At 44.2% G+C, this 11596-nt stretch overlaps 1 protein-coding gene across 2 annotated transcripts in view; it reads right to left on the minus strand.

The window, feature by feature from the left end:
• The window catches only part of col6a4a (collagen, type VI, alpha 4a), a 35518-nt gene extending 25585 nt beyond the window's left edge, over window positions 1-9933 (minus strand). Inside the window, exon 1 of one of the 2 annotated variants that reach the window (XM_031836497.1) lies at window positions 9805-9933. The gene's annotated coding sequence lies outside the window, so the exon portion shown is untranslated. The remainder of the gene's footprint in view (window positions 1-9804) is intronic. The other variant, XM_031836496.1, reaches the window with a different exon arrangement.
• Between the last annotated feature and the right edge of the window lie 1663 nt (window positions 9934-11596).

Here is an 11596-nt window from a genome sequence, read left to right on the forward strand (position 1 = left end):
CTCCATGACAACAAAATCATAAACAACAGAGTAGAGCTGGCTAATAAGTCCTTCATTTTGGGGTCATGCTCAGATAAAACAATTTGGCTAATCTAAACTTTCCTATTTCCAAGTCCTATTCTTGAAGATCAAGGGGCATAACATTTATTGGAATGACTGGAATTCTGATAGACTTTTAATGTAAAAATAAAATTGAATCGTATTATTATATGTAGTAGAAAGTGATGGGTTAGAAGAAGCCTACAAAACCAACCCATAAAGTAAAATTTAACATCCATATATGGCCAGCTATGTAAACTTTAACATTTATTTATCCTGCAATAGATGTCGATCAATTGGTAACATAAATGTTTGGCTTCTTCTAATGCCGCTTAAGGGAAAGTAACCAAAACGTAACGAAATGTAATCAGATTACATTACCGAGTTTGAGTAATCCAAAAGTTACATTACTGATTACAATTTTGTACAGGTAACTAGTAACTAACGCATTACATTTAGAAAGTAACCTACCCAACCCTGCTCATGCATGTGTAACAGTGTTGCTTCCGTCACTCTCCTCACCCCAACCTGGGCTAGAAAATAGGGATCCTATGAACACATCAACAACTGCCTCAGACAAAGCATCGTTACCTATCGCTGCACAAAAGCCTTTACATTAGTACCTTGGACCACTGCAGAGCAAGGGAAACAACTACTTCAAGGTCTCAGAGAGTGTTGTCACCGATTGAAATGCCACTAGCGCGCACCACTAACTAGCTAGCTAGTTATTTCACACTGGTTACATATCAGTGCCTAAATTAGATCCTACATTTTTTAAATAGTTTGTGGCAATGTGGAGGAAAGGGTACTGTGACAATTTGTGTATCTTACAGTAAACTCAAGGTCAAACATTTAATGACTTCAGAGCACAGTTGGCCAAACATGAAGCATCTGGATGAAATGGATTTCTCTGGGTTGCTGCTCTGTAGATAGCCAATCAGTTCCAGATGCAGTGCATCAGACAACATCTAAGGGCCCTGATTGCTTGTGTGTGTGTGTTCGTTTGTGTTAATGTGTGCGTGTGTCTATGTGTGTTTGCACATGATTGCACATGCATGTGTGTGTGCGTGTGTCTATGTGTGTGTGCGTGTGCATGTACTTCAGAAGTGTGGGCGATGACGCTGGATTGATGGATTGACATACTCTTGACTGATAATATTTAATTCTATATTGAGTGAATTGACAGTAGAGTTGTTTCCATGTTACTTTAAATCATAAGGCACTAACATCCCAGCATCATAAGGTGCTAACATCCCAGCATCATAAGGTGCTAACATCCCAGCATCATAAGGTGCTAACATCCCAGCATCATAAGATGCTAACATCCCAGCATCATAAGATGCTAACATCCCAGCATCATAAGATGCTAACATCCCAGCATCATAAGATGCTAACATCCCAGCATCATAAGATGCTAACATCCCAGCATCATAAGATGCTAACATCCCAGCATCATAAGATGCTAACATCCCAGCATCATAAGATGCTAACACCCCAGCATCATAAGATGCTAACACCCCAGCATCATAAGATGCTAACACCCCAGCATCATAAGGTGCTAACACCCCAGCATCATAAGGTGCTAACATCCCAGCATCATAAGGTACTAACATCCCAGCATCATAAGGTACTAACACCCCAGCATCATAAGGCGTCATCCAGTGACAAACGTACTTTAACAGAGGAATGGTCTATTATGCAACTGTACAGCATGGTGATTAATGGTGGGTAGTATGATAAGCATGATCTGCAGTAGTCTGGAGTGTCTGTGAAATACTGTTACAGCATCCAGCTGGCAGGAGGCTCCACTACCAGTGAACACCATTTATCTACAACCAACACACCCATTTTGGGAACAAAGACTGTCACAGAATGTTTGAGAAAGTTATCCAAATGTTCTCAGAACATGATTTTGGCAAATGGACAAGAATTTCTAGCACACATGCACGTACGCACACATACCATTCTACTGTTTATTTTTGATCCGGTTTATCCACGGCAAAGATATATTTTCCATAATAATTTGAACCTAATTAATTTGTTCAATACACTCTTCAAACATGTTATTTTTATTTTTACAGGGACAGTGCACATTAATCAACATTTCAGTAAAAGTGCCGGTTTTAGCCAGCCGGCTAATTTTCAACCGCAGTCCCTGGGCAGGTTATTAAAAACAATTACAATATAGACAATAGCAACATAGAACAAGCAAGACATAGCATACAGACAGAGCAACATAGGACAAGCAAGACATAGCAACATAGGACAAAAAGCAGCAAGACAAAATTCATAAAAGCAACAAAGTGTTTCCACACCTCACAAGCTACAGACAACAGACAACATGGAGAGCGGCAACACACAGCTAGGGACCATGTTCACAAATCTGATTGACCTTTAGCCATGTCTTCAAGCATTTTGTGAAAGTGTGATATGTGGTGCAGTTATGTGTGTCTGATGGCAGTGTATTCCAGACATGGGAAGCTCTCACAGAGAATGCAGATTTACTAAAGGTGCTTTTCCTTAGGGGAACTATACACTTTTTTAAACTTTTTTAGATTCTCCCAGTTCTCTTAGTTAGGCTATAGACAGCATGCGCAACTTGTATGTTCAACATACCTCCTGTTCAGCCTGTACATTAATGATCTGCCTTCTGTCTGTACTGGGTCTGAAGTTCAAATGTATGCAGATGATACAGTGATATATGTGCATGCAAAGAGCAAACAACAAGCTGCACAAGAACTCACTACTGTAATGGTCCAGGTTACAAAGTGGCTCAGTGACTCGTGTTTGCATCTCAATGTGAAAAAAAATGTTTGCATGTTCTTCACAAAGAGGGCAACAGATGCTACTGAGCCAGATGTCTATGTGTCAGGGGAGAAGCTCCAGGTGGTATCCGATTTTAAGTACCTTGGCATCATACTTGATTCCAACCTCTCTTTTAAAAAGCATGTGAAAAAGGTAATTCAAATAACCAAATTCAACCTAGCTAATTTCCGATTTATACGAAATTGTTTGACTACAGAGGTAGCAAAACTGTACTTCAAATCTATGATACTCCCCCACTTAACATACTGCTTGACTAGTTGGGCCCAAGCTTGCTGTACAACATTAAAACCTATTCAGTCTGTCTACAAACAGGCTCTCAAATTGCTTGATAGGAAGCCCAATAGCCATCATCATTGTCACATCCTTAGAAAGCATGAGCTCTTGAGTTGGGAAAATCTTGTGCAATACACCGACGCATGTCTTGTATTCAAGATCCTCAATGGCCTGGCTCCCCCTCCACTCAATATTTTTGTTAAACAGAAAACCCAGACATATGGCAGCAGATCCACAAGGTCTGCCATGAGAGGTGACTGTATAGTTCCCCTAAGGAAAAGCACCTTTAGTAAATCTGCATTCTCTGTGAGAGCTTCCCATGTCTGGAATACACTGCCATCAGACACACATAACTGCACCACATATCACACTTTCACAAAATGCTTGAAGACATGGCTAAAGGTCAATCAGATTTGTGAACATGGTCCCTAGCTGTGTGTTGCCGCTCTCCATGTTGTCTGTTGTCTGTAGCTTGTGAGGTGTGGAAACACTTTGTTGCTTTTATGAATTTTGTCTTGCTGCTTTTTGTTTTATGCTGCTCTGTCTGTATGCTATGTCTTGCTTGTCCTATGTTGCTCTGTCTGTATGCTATGTCTTGCTTGTCCTATGTTGCTCTGTCTGTATGCTATGTCTTGCTTGTCCTATGTTGCTATGTCTTGCTTGTTCTATGTTGCTATTGTCTATATTGTAATTGTTTTTAATAACCTGCCCAGGGACTGCAGTTGAAAATTAGCCGGTTGGCTAAAACCGGCACTTTTACTGAAATGTTGATTAATGTGCACTGTCCCTGTAAAAATAAAAAATAAACTCAAAAAAATAAACTCAAACTATAATCAACAAGGCAGCTGTATTATCTTTGTAGCCCTAAATGTTTAACATTTCAGAGTATATTCACTTGCTGAACTTAAATGAACGCAAACTGCGACGACAGGTAGGCCAATCCAATGGACATTGTAGTGGCTTAACACTTAGTACTTATTTATATAATAAGAAAGACTCTGAAGACAAGCAACTGAACTGGAGCTTCACATTTACTCAAACGCGTTAGTACCAGAATAACATAGAACAACACTGCGCATGACCAAGGGTGCTCCATCTTAAAGGGGACATCAGTAATTAACAGAACATAACATTCCTTCTCTTATACAATCAGAGTTACTTTTACCAAACCACAGCTGAAACATTTCCCAGAACTTGTAGTTATTTTGCATCTTTTATTTGAACAGTTAGTTTTTGTTTGTTTGTTTATAAGTCTAGTCTGTCTGGTGGACGTTGTCTTCGTTCTGGGTAGCGCCTCGGATTGTCTGGAGGCTCCTGAACATCCTCAGTGTCTGTCTGGTGGACGGTGTCTTCGTTCTGGGTAGCGCCTCGGATTGTCTGGAGGCTCCTGAACATCCTCAGTGTCTGTCTGGTGGACGGTGTCTTCGTTCTGGGTAGCGCCTCGGATTGTCTGGAGGCTCCTGAACATCCTCAGTGTCTGTCTGGTGGACGGTGTCTTCGTTCTGGGTAGCGCCTCGGATTGTCTGGAGGCTCCTGAACATCCTCAGTGTCTGTCTGGTGGACGGTGTCTTCGTTCTGGGTAGCGCCTCGGATTGTCTGGAGGCTCCTGAACATCCTCAGTGTCTGTCTGGTGGACGGTGTCTTCGTTCTGGGTAGCGCCTCGGATTGTCTGGAGGCTCCTGAACATCCTCAGTGTCTGTCTGGTGGACGGTGTCTTCGTTCTGGGTAGCGCCTCGGATTGTCTGGAGGCTCCTGAACATCCTCAGTGTCTGTCTGGTGGACGGTGTCTTCGTTCTGGGTAGCGCCTCGGATTGTCTGGAGGCTCCTGAACATCCTCAGTGTCTGTCTGGTGGACGGTGTCTTCGTTCTGGGTAGCGCCTCGGATTGTCTGGAGGCTCCTGAACATCCTCAGTGTCTGTCTGGTGGACGGTGTCTTCGTTCTGGGTAGCGCCTCGGATTGTCTGGAGGCTCCTGAACATCCTCAGTGTCTGTCTGGTGGACGGTGTCTTCGTTCTGGGTAGCGCCTCGGATTGTCTGGAGGCTCCTGAACATCCTCAGTGTCTGTCTGGTGGACGGCGCCTTCGTTCTGGGTAGCGCCTCGGATTGTCTGGAGGCTCCTGAACAACCTCAGTGTCTGTCTGGTGGACGGTGCCTTCGTTCTGGGTAGCGCCTCGGATTGTCTGGAGGCTCTTGAACATCCTCAGTGTGTGCTTGTTCCATTATAGCTTCTGCTATAGCAGCACCTTCATCAACACGTTCCCTTCTTTCAGCCTGGGGTCTCTTTACTGCCCCACCGTCCTCTACAGTTCCCTGTGTGTCACTCTCAGGATCTCTCTGTGCCTGTTCTCTCTCGATTGTTGTGATGTTTTCCGTGGAATGCATTTGGTTAATGTGACGCCGCCACATTATGTCTGGGCTCACTTGAACCTGGTAAGTTCTGGGTCCCATTTGTGTGTGTACGGTCCCTCTTGTCCATTTCCCTCCTCTTCTGTAGTCTCGCACCATCACCTCCTGTCCTGTTTGGAGATGGCGCTCCCGGCCACCGGAGAGCATCTTGGCATGTTTGTTCAGCACTTCATTACGCCTGTTTGGCTTCATGATGTCCAGCTGTGTGCGGAGAGGCCTCCTGAACATCAGTGCGGCTGGGCTTTCATTTGTCGTGGCATGTGGGGTGTTTCGGTAGGAGGCCAGGAACTTGGCCAGTTTTGTTTGCAAAGTCCCTTCGTCTCGTTTTGCTGCACGGAGTCCTTGCTTTAGGGTTTGCACAAAGCGTTCTGCCAACCCATTGGTGGCAGGGTGGTACGGAGCTGAGGTTGAGTGTTTGATTCCATTTACTGACATGAATCTTGTAAACTCGTCACTTACAAACGCTTGCGCGTTGTCACTTACCAGCTGCAGCGGCAAACCGAAGCGTGCAAACGTTGTTCTGAGACACTCTATGGTCTGAGCTGAGGTGGAGGAGTCAGTGCAAAACACCTCTGGCCATTTGGAATGGGCATCAACTATAACCAGAAACATGTGCTTTTCAAAGTGACCAGCGTAGTCCACATGAATTCTCTGCCATGGCTCTGTGGGCCATTCCCATGGGTGGACTGGGACAGGAGCAGGCATGTAAAGGGTTTCCAAACACCCGCTACAGTTCTTCTCCATGTTTTCTATCTGTTGGTCCAGACCTGGCCACCAGAAGTGGCTCCTTGCGAGCAGCTTCATTTTGACAATTCCAACATGACCTTCATGTAGTTGCTGCAAGACTAGATGTTGGTATTTCTGGGGTATCATGACTCTTATTCCCTACATCAAACATCCTTGGTACGTTGTAATTTCGTTTCTCCACTGGAAATACGGAGTCAGCTCCTTTCTGCCAGTAGCTGGCCATCCTGACATGGTGTAAGTGTACACTTTTGACGGTCACATCTTTCCTTGTCTCCTGTTTGATAACTGTGCTTGTTACCGGTAGTGCCTCGAGCTGAGCGGTATGGAACATGTCCACTGCATCCACCCTCCTTTGTCTTTCTCTTGTACACGGCAGTCTGGATAATCCATCTGCATTTGTGTGGAGGGACGACGGCTTAAACTCAATGTCATACATATGACTGGCAAGGAACAGGGCATATCTCTGTAACCTGGCTGCTGTCATTGCCGGAATGCCTTTCTTTGGCCTGAAAATGGAAAGCAACGGCTGGTGATCTGTAACCAGTGTGAAACGCTTGCCATATAGGTATGGGTGGAATTTCTTGCCGCCCCACACTAGTGCCAGTGCTTCTTTGTCGATTTGTGAGTAGTTTTTCTCTGCATCATTCAATGTTCGTGACGCGAATGCAACTGGCCTCTCTGACCCATCTTTCAGTGTGTGTGAAAGGACGGCCCCTAAGCCATAAGGGGACGACGCATCACAAGCCAACTTCACTGGCATTTCAGGGTCGTAATGCATCAGGACCTGTTCAGATGTTATGAGCCGTTTTGCCTCCAGAAATGCATTTTCACACTGCTCTGTCCACCGCCATGTCCTATTATTTTCCAGGAGCTGATTTAGAGGCTGGAGTACTGCTGAAAGGTTTGGAAGGAATCTTCTGTAGTAATTGATCAGTCCCGTGAAAGATCTCACTTCTGTGATATTTTGTGGTCGTGGTGCCTGCATTGATTTTGTCCTGTGTTTTGTGCAATCCATTGCAGTCAAATTCATGTCCACAGAAGACAATCTTGTCTTTGAAGAACTCACAGTTCTGTAAGTTTGCCTGTAGACCATACTCTTTCAGTCTTTTCAGGACCTCTTCCAGGTTAGCCAGGTGCTCTTTGTCGTTGCGTCCTGTTATGATCATGTCATCCAGGATACATTGGTTCCTGGGATTCCTTGCAAAATCTGGTCAATAGTTAATTGCCAAATGGCTGGGGCCGATGCAATGCCAAAGACCAGGCGGTTATACCTGTATAGACCTTTGTGTTTATTGTCAGGTACTGTTTGGAGCTCTCTTCAACCGGTAGCTGCAGGTAAGCCTGTTTCAGATTGATTTTACTGAAGTGTTTCCCACCAGCTAGTGCAGCAAAGATGTCATCCAGACGTGGCAGGGGGATATTGGTCCACATGCAACATTGAATTCACAGTTACCTTGAAGTCCCCACACATTCTAACAGACCCGTCTTTCTTCACAATAGGAACTATGGGTGTGGCCCATTCGCTTCTGTCCACTTTCGTCAGGATCCCTGTATCCTGCAAGCGATCGATTTCCGCTTCCACCTTTGGTCTCAGGGAGTATGGAACAGATCTGGCTTTGCAGAATTTCGGGGTTGCATCATCTCGCAGTACAAGTTTGGCTGTGAAGCCTTTTACTGTTCCCATCTGATCACTGAACACTGTGTTGTATTTCTTCCGCAAGTGTTCCAGTGTTTGGTCTGTGCCATTCTCTTTGGACTGGAACTTGTGGAGCATTTTCAAGTCACACCAGGTCAGCTTTATTTTTTAAAGCCATTCCCTGCCAAATAATGGGGGGCCAGTTCCAGGCACCACATACAACTGTAACTGCTGTGTTTGCCCCCCATACCGCACTCTGACCTGCAATGCCCCCATTGGGCTCAATCTCTCTCCTGAGTAGGTCTTCAGCAACACATGTGTTCTTCAGCTTGATAGCCTTGAAGTGCTCATTGTAGACAGTAGTGGAAATTATAGACACTGCAGATCCTGTTTCCAGCTCCATTTTGAGGGGTTTGCCTTCGATATCTGGTGTCACCCATATTATGCTACTGCTGGGAGAAATCACTGTGTTTAACTCCATTGTACCAATGAATCGTTCATCTGAATCACTGCCACTGTTCTCTGCTAGTGCATTCACAGACCCTTTATTTTTTTCAGTTTTCCTGTTGTGACTGAATTTTTCTCTGCATGCTCTTTGAATGTGCCCCCTTCTACTGCATTTGTGACAAATTTCGTCTTTAAAATGGCAGTCTTCTGCTCTGTGACCATCTGTCACACCTGTTGCATTTTTCGGCGGCCACACGGGGGCGCTGTCGGCTGCGTGAACTTATGCAGAGAAGTTTGAGAAAGGTCAGTAATTATTTTACTTTGCAACTCAACTGCATCTTTAGTCGCGATTTCCATTGTCACAGCAATTTCAACAGCCTTTGCAAACGTGAGATCTGATTCTGTGAGCAAACGTTTCTGAATGTGTTCATGTTTCAGTCCACAAACAAATCTATCCATTAATGTGTCATTTAGGTTCTCTCCAAACTGGCAATGTTCCGACAGTTTCTTCAACTCAGCTACATATGTACTAACAACCCCTCATTCTGATCTCTCTTGTGGAAACGAAAACTTTCAGCGATGAGGAGTGGTTTAGGTGATAGGTGATTTTGCAATATCTCCACAATCTCTGTGAATGTTTTATTGGAGGGCTTCAGAGGGGCAGACAGATCTCTTAGCAAACTAAGTTTTTGGGCCAATTAAACTCAACAACGCTGGTACTCTCTTGTTATCAGCAATGAAGTACTGTTCCAGTCGTTCAATGTAACTTGCCCAGTTTTCTTGCGTGTCATCAAACAGATTCTAGCCATTCTCTTTAACTCCGGCTCCACGTGTCTTTGATATGCCGCCTCGTTCTCCTCAGCTCTCCCCTCGTCTTCACTGCTTGCTAGCTGTTGTGCTATTGCAGGTAATCATCCTCGTCGCCATTGTAGTGGCTTAACACTTAGTACTTATTTATATAATAAGAAAGACTCTGAAGACAAGCAATTGAACTGGAGCTTCACATTCACTCAAACGAGTTAGAACCAGAATAACATAGAACAACACTGCGCATGACCAAGGGTGCTCCATCTTAAAGGGGACATCAGTAATTAACAGAACATAACAGACACCATCAATAGAGGGATTTGTGATCAATTCACTTCAGCCTATTTATTTTATTAGCCTACACGTTTATTTTACATTTTAAAAAATGTACTTAACTTTGCACTTAGAATAACATCCTCAAAACCACCCATTGAATTCAAAAGTTTGTCTATAAAAACCTACACTATGTTTCCAAGTATGTCCCTCAAAAGGATAATTAGGCATATACACTGAGACATTGTGAGCTAATTCGTTAAATCACAACATTTTTGTATTATTTAAATGTAGACTAGGTTTGCATGCACAACAAACAAAAAAAGCGTGCGGAAAATGTATAAACTTACAATGTGGCTGAAGCACTATCTGGTGCGCGCAGGCAGGAATCCCATTCCCTTATAGAACCCAAAGCCCAATCTTCTGCAGAAATTGGTGCGGCTGGCCACTCCTCACACCCCGCCCCGAATCATCGAATGGTTAGGCAAAGAATAGCCTACAGTATTCATCCCGCTACTATTCGGTTGAGTCTACACGACCTGTGCGTCATACACACCCCTACATCCCCCTGAATTAGTTCTACCGGGAAACTTGATGTTCGGAGCCGCGGGAAGGAATTCTAAGGAAATTCTGAAGCAGATAGAAATAGGAAAGTGATGTAACAGGGGTGGTTATTTGTACCAGGAGACTAACACCATTACATATTGGTGTTATAATATTAGCCTTTACAATATAGGCCTAGTGTTGTTGGTCTTTATCGGTTATGCAAGGCTCTCTCAATTTGGATGAATTGGTGCCTCTGGGGAAATTCAAACGGATGATTGAGGACCGTATGTTTCCTACGATTGTGTTTTGCAAGAGGAACGCGAATGTGCCTCCAGTGCTATATGCTCTTCAACGTATAATGAGATTTACAAACATCACAACTGTCACGACTCCGACCGAAGGTTGCTCCCCTTCCCGTTCGGGTGGCGCTCAGCGGTCTTCGTCGACGGCCTACTACCTGCCACTGATTCTTTTCTACCCCTCCTTATGTGTTTATTGATTACACCTGTTTTGAGTTTGTTGTAATTATTTGGGCTTTATTAGTCAGCCGGCCCGCCCGTTTCTTTGTGCGGGATTGATTATTGTAACCCTGGTGTTTGATACAGGCGAACGTGTTGGTGTATAGTGCTGGACTGTTTTCGTTCCCCGTGTCTGGGGCATTTTGTTTTGAGCACCCAGTGTTTAGTGGGGTGGCCGTGGTTCACCGTGTGTGCATTAAAAGAGCACTATATTGAACTCTGTTTTCCTGCGCCTGACTTCACACTCGACACCCAGTACCTTACAACAACCTTGCCAAACCTCACAACCTTGTCTTGCTTTTCTGTAACTTTCAGTGACAATTACTAACACCTTTGGTCATTTTGCTGTTACCTATCCAGACCTAGCAGGATAGCTGAAATATAACTGCACCTCTGCTCTAGGACACCCCACTCCAAAACACACCTTCAGTGAACTCCATCCCATTTCTGACACCAGTGCAGAAGAAGTTGGGGCTCCCGAGTGGTGCAGTAGTCTAAGGCACTGCATCTCAGTGCTTGAGGCATCACTACAAACACCCTGGTTCAAATCCAGGCTGTATCACAACTGGCTGTGATTGGGAGTCCCATAGGGCAGCGCACAATTGGCTCAGCATCATCCGGGTTTGGCCGGTGTAGGCCGTCATTGTAAATAAGAATTTGTTCTTAACTGACTTGCCTAGTAAAAAATAAAAAAATGAGTTGAATCAGGTATATTTTTCTGGGCTACAACACGTGTGCTGTGGGGGTACTCGAGGACTGGAGTTGGGAACTGCTGGGCTAGGCTACAACTAGTTACATTTATGGCCTCTTAACATGCTATAAAACTCACCACAGAAGTGCAGTATACACAACCCTTTTTACATAAGTCTCTTTTATATTCAATGAATTGCCTCCCACGCCACTCTGCCTCCTGAACAATGAAATACATTAGTTTCCAGATCATTTGCTTTTTGGTCTACACTCCCTGAATGTAATAGCTGAGTGAGTTAGGAATTGAGCTCAACCCTGCATCTGTTTTAATAAACATGACAGGACTTATTTCTCAACATAAAAAATGTACTGCCAGTGTACTTGGCAA

This window comes from Oncorhynchus kisutch, linkage group LG2, assembly GCF_002021735.2.
Source record: "Oncorhynchus kisutch isolate 150728-3 linkage group LG2, Okis_V2, whole genome shotgun sequence".
NCBI lineage: Eukaryota > Metazoa > Chordata > Actinopteri > Salmoniformes > Salmonidae > Oncorhynchus > Oncorhynchus kisutch.